This window comes from Mesocricetus auratus, unplaced genomic scaffold (assembly GCF_017639785.1).
Source record: "Mesocricetus auratus isolate SY011 unplaced genomic scaffold, BCM_Maur_2.0 Super-Scaffold_100019, whole genome shotgun sequence".
NCBI lineage: Eukaryota > Metazoa > Chordata > Mammalia > Rodentia > Cricetidae > Mesocricetus > Mesocricetus auratus.
This window is the reverse complement of record NW_024429200.1, coordinates 13,218,128-13,230,787: the sequence shown is the minus strand read 5'-3', so window position 1 is coordinate 13,230,787 and position 12,660 is coordinate 13,218,128. Positions and strand designations below refer to the sequence as shown.

The window sequence follows — 12,660 nt, the reverse complement described above, 5'->3', positions numbered from 1 at the left end:
CTAACTGCCACCACTCTGTACCAGCCCTACCACCACAACCATCACCATCACCAATCTTCAGCAACCCCACCGCTGCTACTACCGCTAATACCTGCAACATTTCTACTACCACCATCATCACTACCCATGCCATCACCATTACTACCCATACCATCCAACTAGAGTGAAAGGCTTTACCTGTTATATGTAGTGAGAGGCAGAGATTTGAGTCAAGCGTGAGTTTAACATCAAAAAAGTAATATTACTGATTTTTTATTCCTTTCCCCAGCTGGTAGGAAATAGTATTGAGGCCTACACCATGGTTGAGAGACTGTTCTAATAACTTGTGTATCTTCAGAGTTGTGAGAACCACACCCCCATGGATCACAGGAGCCTATTGTGCCAAGCAGAGTACAATTTGAAAACAACTGAACCAATTCATGTTTATAACCACAGTGATTTTTGACAGAGTGAATAATACTAGAAAATTCCCTGGACACCAAGTTCATCCCAAACACTAAGCTTGGCGTGAGTTTAAACATAGTCTCCTTCACACCTAGGAGATGTGTTACCTTGAGCCAAGGTAAGCGGATGCATTCCTCCAACTCCAATGGCAGAATTACCGGTTTGTCAATAGACTGTGTCCACATACGTCTTAACAAGCACATCTACTGGCCTGGCAATTGCTAATTCCTTATGCATGATGATCACAAGACACAAACAAGGTCCAGTGAATCACAGGGCACTGCCGGGCAACAGCTCACCAGGGCATTAACTTGTTGGTTAATGGATGCCCACAGCAGGAAGCGTGGAATGTGAAAACTACTTCATGTCACTAATGCCCTTGGTCGTGGTTGAATAGTGTGCATTTGCCATCCTGAGGCATATCAGAACCAAAAGCAAAGTCACAACCAATTGCTTCCCATGGGTTTTGGTGGTCACAGGGGTGAAATTTGGGGGAGGGGAGTGTTTGTTTACTTTCTTGCTCCTTTTGCTTTATTGGTTGCAAATAGCCAAAAGTTCATCAAGTCAGACACTCAAACCCAAACTCAAAGCAGGGAAAACTCGAGGACTGTATCTTAGCCATTGCCACAAGCTGCTCGGCTCCCTCATCCACACAGTGAAGGTCAAACTCCCAGTATCTCAGAGTGTGAGTCAGTTCAGGAGTTGTTAAGGAGTCGATTAACTTCAAATGAAGGTACTTACATGCATGTGCTCAGGGCTGACTGTTTGGGATGGATAACCCCAGGGAAGAACGTTTCTCCTGCCCTCACCATTCTTTAGCTGCTCATAGTTCTTTATAGGATTGAGGCCTCCTGGGCTTTCCACCATGCCCATTAGCATGTCTATTGCCCTGAAAGCATACGTATGTACAAGCAACATTATATAGGCTGTGCAGGTTGTGTTTATGTATTTAGAAATATGCATGTATGCGCATATGTTTATAACAACAATTAATAAAAAATGAAGGCATGAATTTGAGAGCAAGGAGGAGTATATAGAAAGGTTTGTAAGGAGGAAAGGGAAAGGGGAAATGATGTAATTATATTATAATCTCAAGAAAAGAAATAATTTATATAAATAAAAAGAAAGTGAAAAATCCGACTTAGTAAATCAAGATGCATTTGTATAGCAATTGATGTAATAAAGGGTAATGAACATCCCCCAAGAGAAAATGAAGTTCCTAAACTGAACCCTAACCCAGGAAGATTGGTAGCCCTATAGGAAGGTGAAAATAGACACAAACAATACACACAAAGAAAGTCACATGATGACATGGATGGGAAGGGAGCCGAAAGGGAGGCCTCAGGAGAAAGCATATAGCTGACACTGTGGTTTCAGAATTAGAACTCCCAGAAATGAGACTTCTGTGGTTTGGGCTACCTAGTGCAGCCCTAGAAAACTGACAGGGTCATCTTTAGTTTTCAACAAACTCTTTAACATTAAATTGCATCATTATAGAGCAGAAGTGTACAAGCATGCATTACTCAGCCCAATCCTTCCTTTTACTTACAGTAATAAGAACTAGTAGTATTGAGTACCGAGTGATACAGATGCTGTGGGGACATGTATTTAGATTTATATCCATGCTATTCTGGATTTATTGTCATCTCCAGTTTTATAGATTCAGAGGCCCTGCAAACACCAAAACCTGGTATTCAAAGTAAGTTCTGCTATGACACCAAACTGCTGCTCTCTTAATCACTGCCCTGGAAGGACTTCAGCCATTTGCCTAAAACTGACAACTGCAATGGAAATTACATGACTCCAAAATTCAAATCCCACCTCAAGTACGTTAAAAATATTTTGAAACACAATTGTTTTTCGAGACAGGGTTTCTCTGTGTAGCTTTGGAACCTCTCTCTGTAGACCTGGCTGGTCTCGAACTCACAGAGATTCACCTGCCTCTGCCTCCCCAGTTCTGGGATTAAAGGCGTGTGCCACCACTGGCTGGCTTGAAACACAATTTTTAAAAGTTACCATTTGGTATATACTTATCTAGCCAAGCTCTGAGATCCCCTGAATCTGCCTCCTATTCTATAAGATTTGATGGCTAAGGCTATGTTTTAAGTTAAATTACTGTACCTAAGAGATCTATAAAACAAAAATGCATGCCTTTATTACCAGCACTCAGGAGGCAGAGGCAGGCAGATGTCTATGAGTTTGAGACAAGCCTGTTCTACAAGAGCAAGTTCCAGGACAGCCTCCAAAGTCACAGAGAAACTCTGTCTCGAAAAACAAAACAAAAAAAGAGAAAAAAAAGGCCTCTCACCTGTGAGTCCCACTTGCCCAAAGACAGATAAGTTCCCAGAATACTGGAAGCTGTTGTTCGTGTAAGGTAACAAACCATGTGTTTTTGCTACTGTGAACAATCGAGGTTGGCCCAACTGCACGTGACCGTGCTTGATCACACACAGGCAGGAGGTGCACTGGGATTGGGGTGTATGCTTGCTCCTGATTGGACAAAGGTGAGAAGCATGTAGTCTTGTGGGTCTTGCCTTTATAAGCCCCTGACTAATGTAATTTGGGATCATTCTCTGGGAATCTGAGGTTTGGTCCAGTATCCATCATCCTGGCCAGTATTTAGTAAATCTCGCTTCATATTTGGCTCAAAAATGTGGTAGTGGTCTTATTCTCATCGGGTGGGGTTAACAAATATACATGTAAACACAGTTCTATGGCATCATAGGGTTTGCAAGTTTCATAAAAATGAGTGCAGCTTCTGAGGACTGCGAACATCTGGAGCCGTGTACTCATGGATAGCAGACAGTGAAGGGCCACGCTTAGATCTGAAGAAGAAAACTCAAAGAAATCACATGTAGAACACATGAAATGGTTCTCACCACACCTGCAGATTCCTAAGCTTACGTGCATCCTAAATATTACTGGTTTTATTGGTTTCCCCTTCGTTCACAAAAGGAATCCCAAATCATACCAAATGCGTTTCTTCTGGAGGCCACATGTTTTGTAAAGATGGTCTTCTACTTTATTAAAAATAAGCACATGGTAATTGAACATGTCTTCAGGACACAGAGTGGCATCTCAATGCACATATATCATGCATAACAATCAGATCTGGACAACCAGCAGAGTATTCTAAATGCTTTTAACAGGCAGTCTGGAAACAAGTGGGGAAGCATGGCATTAGCAGGTTTTCCTCCAAAAGAGCTGCTGTTCCTGCTCTGCATACATGTGGCTTTCACTTGAATTCACAAGCCACTCTGGAACTAGCTGCAGATGTTCTCATTAAAACCAGTGTAAAATTTCATTTGCAAACTCCTTACCACAAACCTACAATTTAACACTGGGATGTGAAAAATCACAGAAATTCTTTTTTTCAGTGATAGAAGAAAATGCCTCTGAGACAGACTGTGTCATATGCTAGGGGCTCTCCAAATGTGCCAGCACATAGGACAGGAAAAGCGCTAGTTCATACCAAGTAAGAAACATGGCAACCCACGAGCCAGCAAGATGGCCCAAGCAGGAAAAGGTACTGCCTGCCAAACGTGAGACCCTGAATTCAGTCCCTGGGAGCTGCGTGGTGTATGTGAGAACCAACTCCTACAAGTCATCCTCTTACCTCTGCATGCATGCACACATAAGCAAACAGATAAGCTCCAGGGGCAGGACTACATAGAGAGACTGCCTCAAAACTAAAGAAGTAAATAAAAAATAAGATTTAAAAATGGCAATCACTGTTCTAAGGCCTCCAGGAGATTTGGGAACACACGTAACACACACACACACACACACACAATTTAGAACCACTGTCTGATTCATACTAGAAATGCTAATGTCTTTAAATGCTGAACTCCAAAATCTTTGATGAACAAAATGATTTAAAATGAAAAATTGTCAGAATGACCCAAACTATTAAATCTTGATCTATCAATGGCCCACTGTCACCTTTTGCCTATGGCTATTTTGACCTCTTAGGTGCCTTAAACACAGGGAGAAGGATGGAGCTGTCAGCATTGACCATAAGTTATCTTTTGATTAAATAAATGTATAAGTATAGATTATGGTGCTATCTTAGGGTTCGTTTTGTTTCTGTTTTTGTTTTTGTTTTTTTAGGTTGGTTTTTGTTGTTGTTATTATTGTTTTGTTATGTTGTTTCTGAGACAGAGTTTCTCTGTGTAGCCTTTGCTGTCCTGGAACTTGCCAGGTAGACTAGGCTAGCCTCCAAACCAGAGATCCACCTGATTCCTGAGTGCTGTGATTAAAGGCATGAGCCACCATGCTTTGGCCTGTTTTAGGATTTCTATTGTAATAAAAAAGAAAAGATATAATCTTACTCTTCCATTTAACAGCTCATCACTGAGGAGAGTCAGGGCAGGAAGTCAAGGCAGGAACCTGGAGGCAGGAGCCAACGCAGAACGCTTAGAAGAATGCTGCTTACTGACTGGTCCCCATGGCTTCCTCAGCCTGATTTCTTATAGACCCAGGATCACCTGCTCAGGGATGGGACCACCCACAGTGATCTGGGCCCTCCCACACCAATCACTAACTAAGAAAATGTCCCACAGCCCAATCTTACAGAGGCGCTTTCTTAATTTTTTATAGAAAATAGATTTTTCGATATATCGAATGCAATATACACATATACAATAGAATATATTCTGATTGTGATTCTCCTCGCTCAACTCCTCCTCTCCCCATCCACCCACCCAAATCTACACCCTTTCTTTATGGCTCTCATTGGAAAACAAACAGGCTCTTCACCCTGGGGGAAGTGGGGCAGAAGCCAGCAACAGCCCCCCCTGGTGGACGCCATTGCCATGAACAGGCATATGGTGGAGAATTGGGAGAGGAGAAGCCAAGTTGTTTGTGCGCTGTGGAGAGAAGTGGGTCTGAAGACACAAAGGTGGGACCAGGTGATGTCTGACCAGTGCTGCTGCCAAGGGACATGCCTGGGTCCACGGCCCTGGTGCAGCAGAGATCTGCGTTGATGTCCGAGTCCTGTGTTACTAGAGAAGGCCATAGGGATGCCCATGGTCTGGGCCACCACCTGAGGCCACGTTGATGTCAGAAAGTCATGCTGCTGCTTCAACCACACCAAATTGAGTGGCCTGCACTGCCACTCAGAGCCACCCAGAGCCACGGTGACATCCAGACCCAAGCTGCAGCCGAGGGCCATATCTGGATTTGTAACCCTACAGCAGCCGGGGTCTTGAGTTGATGTCCGTGGGTCATGTTACCACCAATGACCTTGAAAGAGCTGGCCCGGGTGGCCTGGGCACTGGAGAACTGGTCCTAGCCCTCGCTGGACACCTCAGCAGAAGAGCTCGCCACCCCAGGTGGTCTCAACGGCATGGGTGTGGGAGAGCTGGCCCCGACCTTCGACAGAGACACCCCCCCCCCCCCCCCGACCTCGCTGGCCGCCACAAGGGAAGAAGCGCTGGCTCGGCATGCAGGAGAATGGCCCCACCCTTGCCGTGGGAATGGGAATGCTGACAATGATGGCATGGGCCCTGGAGAGCTGGCCCTGACCCTCACCTGAGGGGACAGTCCCAGAGTGGCCAAGTCATCTACCACCCAGGGCCACCTCCAGGACTTTGAGTTGGCACACCCCAATATCTACCCCGACAATGACCTGCTAGATCTTGGCAAGGGACTGGTCATGCAGAATCATAGCTGCAGGATCTCCATGACTCAGGATTGTAGCAGGATATCCGACAGAAGTTTTGGTTGAGGGTCCAGTGTTGATGATGTACCAGAAGCCAGAGGCCTGAACCAGACCAAAGGCTCATTGCAATGAACATTTGCAAGTAAAGCTACTTGGTCAAAAGGGTATACTGCGTGACACACTGCAGCTCCCAAGGCCACTATGACTCACGAATATGTGACGGAGAATAGGGAAAGATGAAGCAGTGAAATGTTTTTGTTTTGGTTTGTTTTTATTTTATTTTGGTGGGGAGGCTACAAGAGCAGAGGGTAGACATGGAAGGATTGAGAAATGAGTGGGGTTCAGGTGCATTATGGGAAGTTCCCAAAGAATCAATTTTTTTAATGAGAAAAAAACCTAAGCAGGCACCTAAAAGTAACAATAATAATACAAGACAGGAAACAAACCATAATAGAATAAAACAAACAAACAGGGAATAAAAAAGACATAGAAAAAGCACAAGAAACACATGTACATGCAGAGACACACACATGCATACCCAGAAATCCCATAGAAACACATGTAGGTGCAGAGACACACAATGCACATACACAGAAATCCCATAGAAATAACATGTACATGCAGAGGCACAAACATGCATGTACACAGAAGTCCCATAGAAACACAAAACGAGAAACCATAATACATAAGCAAAAGACCTGTGAGATTTTAAAAAATGCCCAAAGCATTATGAGATAAATAAACTCTCCAAAAATACCATCAAGTTCCTTTTATGTTGACAATCTACCGCTGGGCACGTGGCCTCCCTTTTAGTGGTTTGTATATGACTCCATTGAAGAAAACTAATGCTCATTTTCGAACAGTTATCAATTGGAGACAGCTTCTGCGCTGGGGACGGGGGCTTCTGTCCACTTCCCCTCCAGCGCTGGGACCCCTTCCGTTGCAGACCTGTGCAGGCCCTGCTTCCGCTGCCTCAGTCTGTCCATCAGTCCCGCCGTGTCTAGAAAGCCTTGTTCCCTTGTAGTCTCTCCATCCCATTGGTTCTCACAGACTTTCCACGGAGGCAGGTTCTTAATTAAGAGTCCTTCCCAAATAAAAATCTAGCGTTTGTCAATTTGACGTAAAACTAACATAGGCACTTTTAAGACTTTTTGTTTTCGTTCTCCTTTGAAAACATGCTATTTCTATGAAACTGTCCTTTGAAAGCTTTATCTTCTTCAAGTGTTCTAAAAGCTATGAGAAGCTAATGGGGGGGGCGATTATGACCAAAGTATATTATAGGCATCCGCAAAAACATCACAGTGATATACACGATTTTGTATAACTAATATATGCTAATTCTTATAAATAAATTAGTAACATTAGTTTATCTCTGGGCAAAAGAATCAGAGTCAAATTTCATGATTCATTTTTACATTTTAGGGAGGAAAATTAAGGTGGGGTTAAATAAACAGATACAGTGTATCAAATTCAAAAGAAAGTCATCATTCTTGATTGCTATAGCAAGATCCAGTAACAGGTGAAGAATGATGCTTTCAGAACATTTACATAGAAAGCATTTTTGACCAACAGGACTGAACATGGCTATTTTTCCCATTTCCTTTCTCATTTGCCTTCTAATAGGTGGCAGATGGAATGAGGATATTCAGTGGGAAATAAATGGGAACTGTTTCAGAGGAGTCCAAACAAATTTCTTTTAACTGTAACAGAGCTCTCCTAAATGTTGAAACATTTCCCACTCTGAGTAAGTAGTGTTCTGGAATCAACAGGGAAACTCTTTCTGTAACACACAGAGCCCCTGCATATAGCCCCTGTTGTACCTGATGGCCCCTCCATTCCATGGACTGCTCTTCTTTGGTTGATTGTGTTTATGTTGTAATAAGAAGAGTGATTCTTATTTTAGCTGTTCTCTGTTCATTGCTGTGACTGAGTGCAGGCTTTTATTTTCTTCCCTTTTCTTTAACATCAAGCTACTGTTTTCATTTTTAAATGTTCTTCATTTAGATTTCTTTTAGGTACTTCCTGTGAATTTTATGAGTCTCCGTCCTTTGCAGTATTGTACCTATCATCTTTGAAAGCAATGAAGCATGCCCTTTTATGAGGTTGACTTGTACCAATCTAGTGAGCTCAAAGAAAGCTTCGAGTTCTATTTCTCTACAATTTCCCACTCAGAAAATGACTCTATAAGTGAGTTTGCTAGACTAACATTTGAAACCCCAAATATAGCCATTTTTTCCTTGTGCTCATTTTTGTCATTTCCCAAACACTGAGCAACTAACTTCCCACTATGATTTAGTGAAGTACAGTACAGAAGGAGTCAAAGCCTTGGAGAAGCCCCAAGATCTGCTACTTACTGATTCTCTGAATCACTTAATGTCTTTGAACTCCAATTTCCTCAACTGTAAAATGGGAGGAACAGTACCATCCCAGAGGTTATGAAAATCACAGTGTTACAGTAAAATCCCGGAGTGATTTTTTTTCCTTCATTGTTTTCTGCTCTCACACAAGTAGCATGGAATAACCAATAGAAGCGGGAAAGAGAGCAAATGAAAGGAAATAAAGTCTGTCTTCAGAATAAAGCTTAAAATTTGATTTAGTCACATTCTTTCTCCCATCACAGTAACCTTGTAAAACAATTATATTTTGTATGTAGGTAGACAATTAAGGGACCAGGTCTCAGCAGAAATGTGCTAGCATCTGTGTGAGTCACATGTCTCCTTGCTCCAGTAGCCTATTTGTTTACTCTGTCTTGTCTTGTAAGGTGCAGGAATAGGCAGTGGTTACATTGTGTCCACACTTAAGAGGCAGAGAGAGAGAGAGAGAGAGAGAGAGAGAGAGAGAGAGAGAGAGAGAGAGAGAGAGAGAGAGAGAGAGAGGGAGAGGGAGAGGGAGAGGGAGAGGGAGAGGGAGAGGGAGAGGGAGAGGGAGAGGGAGAGGGAGAGAGAGAGAGGGGGGAGAGGAGACAGACAGAGAGACAGAGAGAGGCATAGAGAAAGAGAGGATGCTTGTGCTTAGCTTAGTTCCCCCTTTTCATTTAATCTAGGACCCCAGCCCACAAAATGGTACTTCCCACATTTAGGGAAGGTCCTTTCACCTCAATTAACCTAATCTAGATAATCCCTCACAGACATGACCTGACATTTGTTTCCATTACGATTCTAAATCTATTAAGTTGACACTCGAGATTAACCAAGGAACCCCAATTAAATGTAGTGGGTGGCCGCAAGAGAAGGCTTTTGTGGGGGCTTTTGGGGGAGGAGAAGGGGTCAGCTGGAGTGGCGAAGGGGTGAGGACAGTGGGGAGTTGGGATCAAAGCTCATATGTATATTAAAGAGTGAAAGAATAAATAAAAAGATGAGCTGCATGTCATAAGAATTTCACATTCCCATATTAGCTACAAAAAAAGCCATCCAGACTTTGGATGGAATGCTATGTTTTTCAACCACTGTTATTTGCAGTTAGCATAAAATAACATATTATATGAAGCACTTGGTAGATCTTCTTAAGGGATTGGGAAGCAGCCCAAGTATGTTCAATGGGCACATGCTTTAAAGACCTGTTTTCACTTTATGTGTTTGAGGGTGACTGGCATGTATGTGTATGCACTGTGTGTATGTCTGTGGAGACCCGAAGAGGGTGTCAGATCCCTTGAACCTGAAAAAGTGTGGCTATGGAAGCACGGGATTAGTATAATGCAAAAAACAAAAAAACAAAAACAAAAACAAAAAAAAACCCACCGAGATACCTAATTTTGAAATGTTTTCCAGGACAGTGTATATGTGTGCATGTGTTTTATGTCTGTGCATGTGTGTGTTGTAAACATTTCTCTCCTTAAGGAGAATGCAAAAACCCACTATGGTGGCCCAAGAGACATAAAAGGTATTTTTACTTCAGCTTTACTTAGTGACAGTATCATAGCCAAGGCCATTTATCCAAGGCATAATTGAAATTGTTCTAAATAAGTTAAAAGCTCTTACCACCATCTACTCTAATTGCAAAGCTTACAGTCATAGACTCAACACTTATTCTTTGATTGGCCCTACTAACAGCAACCCAAATGTTCATTCATGAATTCAAGGAACATTCATTGAGCAATTACTTTCAGATTTATCATAAAGACATTGCAGAACTTCCATTTTAAAAGGTAAAGTGTTGTATTCATTTAAAAGATAATTCTATTTATCACTCTGTGTGAGTGCACATGATGTCTGTGTGTGACTGTGGGTGCAGACATGGCATGGCATGTGTGGAGGTCAGAGGCTGACTTCGGGAACCAGTTATTTCTCTCCACTGTGGGTCCAGGGACTGAGCTCACATCTCCAGGCCGGCACACCCAGTCCTTCACCTGCCGAGCCATCCCACAGGGCTCTGTCATCCTTTAAAGGCAGTGCTATAATCGATGCCCCAAAGATGCCATGGAGGATGATTGTGCACTCCTGTCAGTTTTCATTTAAAATACAGTTCACAATTCTATGCCTAAACATGCCTGAATATAAGGTATTTTGAACATTAAAAACAGAAAAGTGTAGCCAAGAAAAGACACTTAGTAGTGTATAAGCAGCAAAGTTTCAATATTAACTTCAACTGAAATAAAACCAGTATCCTCGAAGAGAAAGTTTGCCACTGACCAGCACTCATTTCATGGCAATCAACCATTAGAAAGATATTTGAAGCTAATTAATGCCTAGTAACAGTAAATAAGTAATGATCCCACTTATTTGGGAAATCAAGGTGTAATTTGGATGTCCAAAGACGAACATGAACCTCTTTTATGCCCTCATCTGTCAATGAGGTCTTCCTAGAGCAGATTCTGCCACAGATGCACTGTGACACTCAGCCAGCTCACTCACTGATGTGGGCTTACACCCCCTCACCTGCACCAGGCAGAAGTGTAGATCATGCATTAAAGTAAAAGAATCATCAACATCCCATCTGGGATATAGAGTTGATTCGGGAAACACATAGTTAGCACCTATGCAATACCACACCACATGCAAAACTGTCAACGAGCCTTATAATGGGGAATCAAACCACAGTGAGCCTTCCGTAAGACCTAGCCCACTGAAGTCAAAGTTTGTCACTGCAAAGTAAAATATGACGCCACAGGCACCTGTGCTCATTGGCACATATCCACTCAGACTTACATGCATTCACCCAAAAATAACATGACTAAAATTTTAATGTAGAGTGTGGTAAGATGGCCATTAGATGCAGAAAGGGGAGAGCCAGCACTCTGTGAACCCTATGTCCATGAGCAGCTTGATAGCCAGGATGTGTTATGTCACATGCTTGCTTTAAAAATAGAGAAGGGACAGAGACTGGGAGCTTCGTGGAGCAAGACTTTGACTCAATGTTCAGCTGGGCCGACCAGGAGGAAGAGGAGGGCGAAGAAGACAAGCATGTTACCAGCGAGCTCCTCAAAGGATCCCCTCTGTCCACTGGTGACACCAGTCTAGAGTCTGAGTTACTGCCCAGAGACCCATTGCCACCTCCCAAGGAGGTCATCAACTGGATCATAAAGATGGTGACCAAGCACAAGACAGATGAAGATGATGGGACGCTCAAGATTGTCAGAGCCTCAGGGTTGAGACCCGGGAAGGCATCAAAGGCTGTGGCAAGGAGGAAGGACTGGGAGGAGTTTGGCAACTCAAGAGTTTGACCCAGCGGGGGCCAGTGTGGCCACCACCACAGTCAGTGATGATGCTTCATGATATTCATCACTCGCAGAGAACCTGAAGTGCCAGGGAGAGGACGACCCAATGAACAATCTCAAGGGCCACAGATTGTGCCCTGCTCCGTCTGCAAGGGCGACCGTTGGAACACCTGCTGCCCTTACATGGGCACACTAGGGCCCGTGAGGAAGAGGCGGCTGGGAGCTGGGCCTGTCCACCAGGGAGAAGGGAAAGCTGCCGGAAGAGCTAGAGTCTGTGTAGGCCTCCCAGAACAAGACTGGGAAGAATGTGCCCCTGAGTCTCAGGGACAGGGACAGTCACTGTGGGGTGTCCAATCCACACAGCAGAACTGCAAAACCGACAACAGTGCCATCATCCATGTCACTAACCTGTCTGAGGACACACGTGAGACTGACCTCCAGGAACTCTTTTGGCTCCATCTCTCACATACACATGGCCAAGGACCAGACTACTGGACAGTCCAAGGGTTTTGCTTTCATCAGCTTCTACTACCTGGAGGATGCTGCAAGTACGATTGCACCACCTATACAAGGGGTATCTGGCTTTGGCTATGACCACCTTCAATGTCAAATGGGTCAAGCCATCAACAAACTAAAATAAGACACCTGCTGCCTGATGTTGTCACCCAGACCATTGGGGACAAAAAAAAAAAAAAGCTAGGCGGTGGTGGTGCAAGCCTTTAATTCTAGCACTCAGGAGGCAGAGGCAGACAGATCTCTGTGAGTTCAAGGCCAGCTTAGTCTATAAAGCAAGTACCAGGACAGCCAGGGCTACACAGAGAAACTCTGTCTCGAAAAACAATCAGAGAATAAATGTCATCAGTATAAGAGAAAATTTTATAATAAATTCCAGGATACTAAG

The 12,660-nt window shown here is 43.5% G+C and overlaps 1 pseudogene; it reads left to right on the top strand.

Annotated features, from left to right (window-relative positions):
* Positions 1 to 11,384: 11,384 nt before the first annotated feature.
* LOC101823399 lies at positions 11,385 to 12,394 on the top strand (annotated as a pseudogene).
* The last annotated feature ends 266 nt before the right edge of the window (positions 12,395 to 12,660 follow it).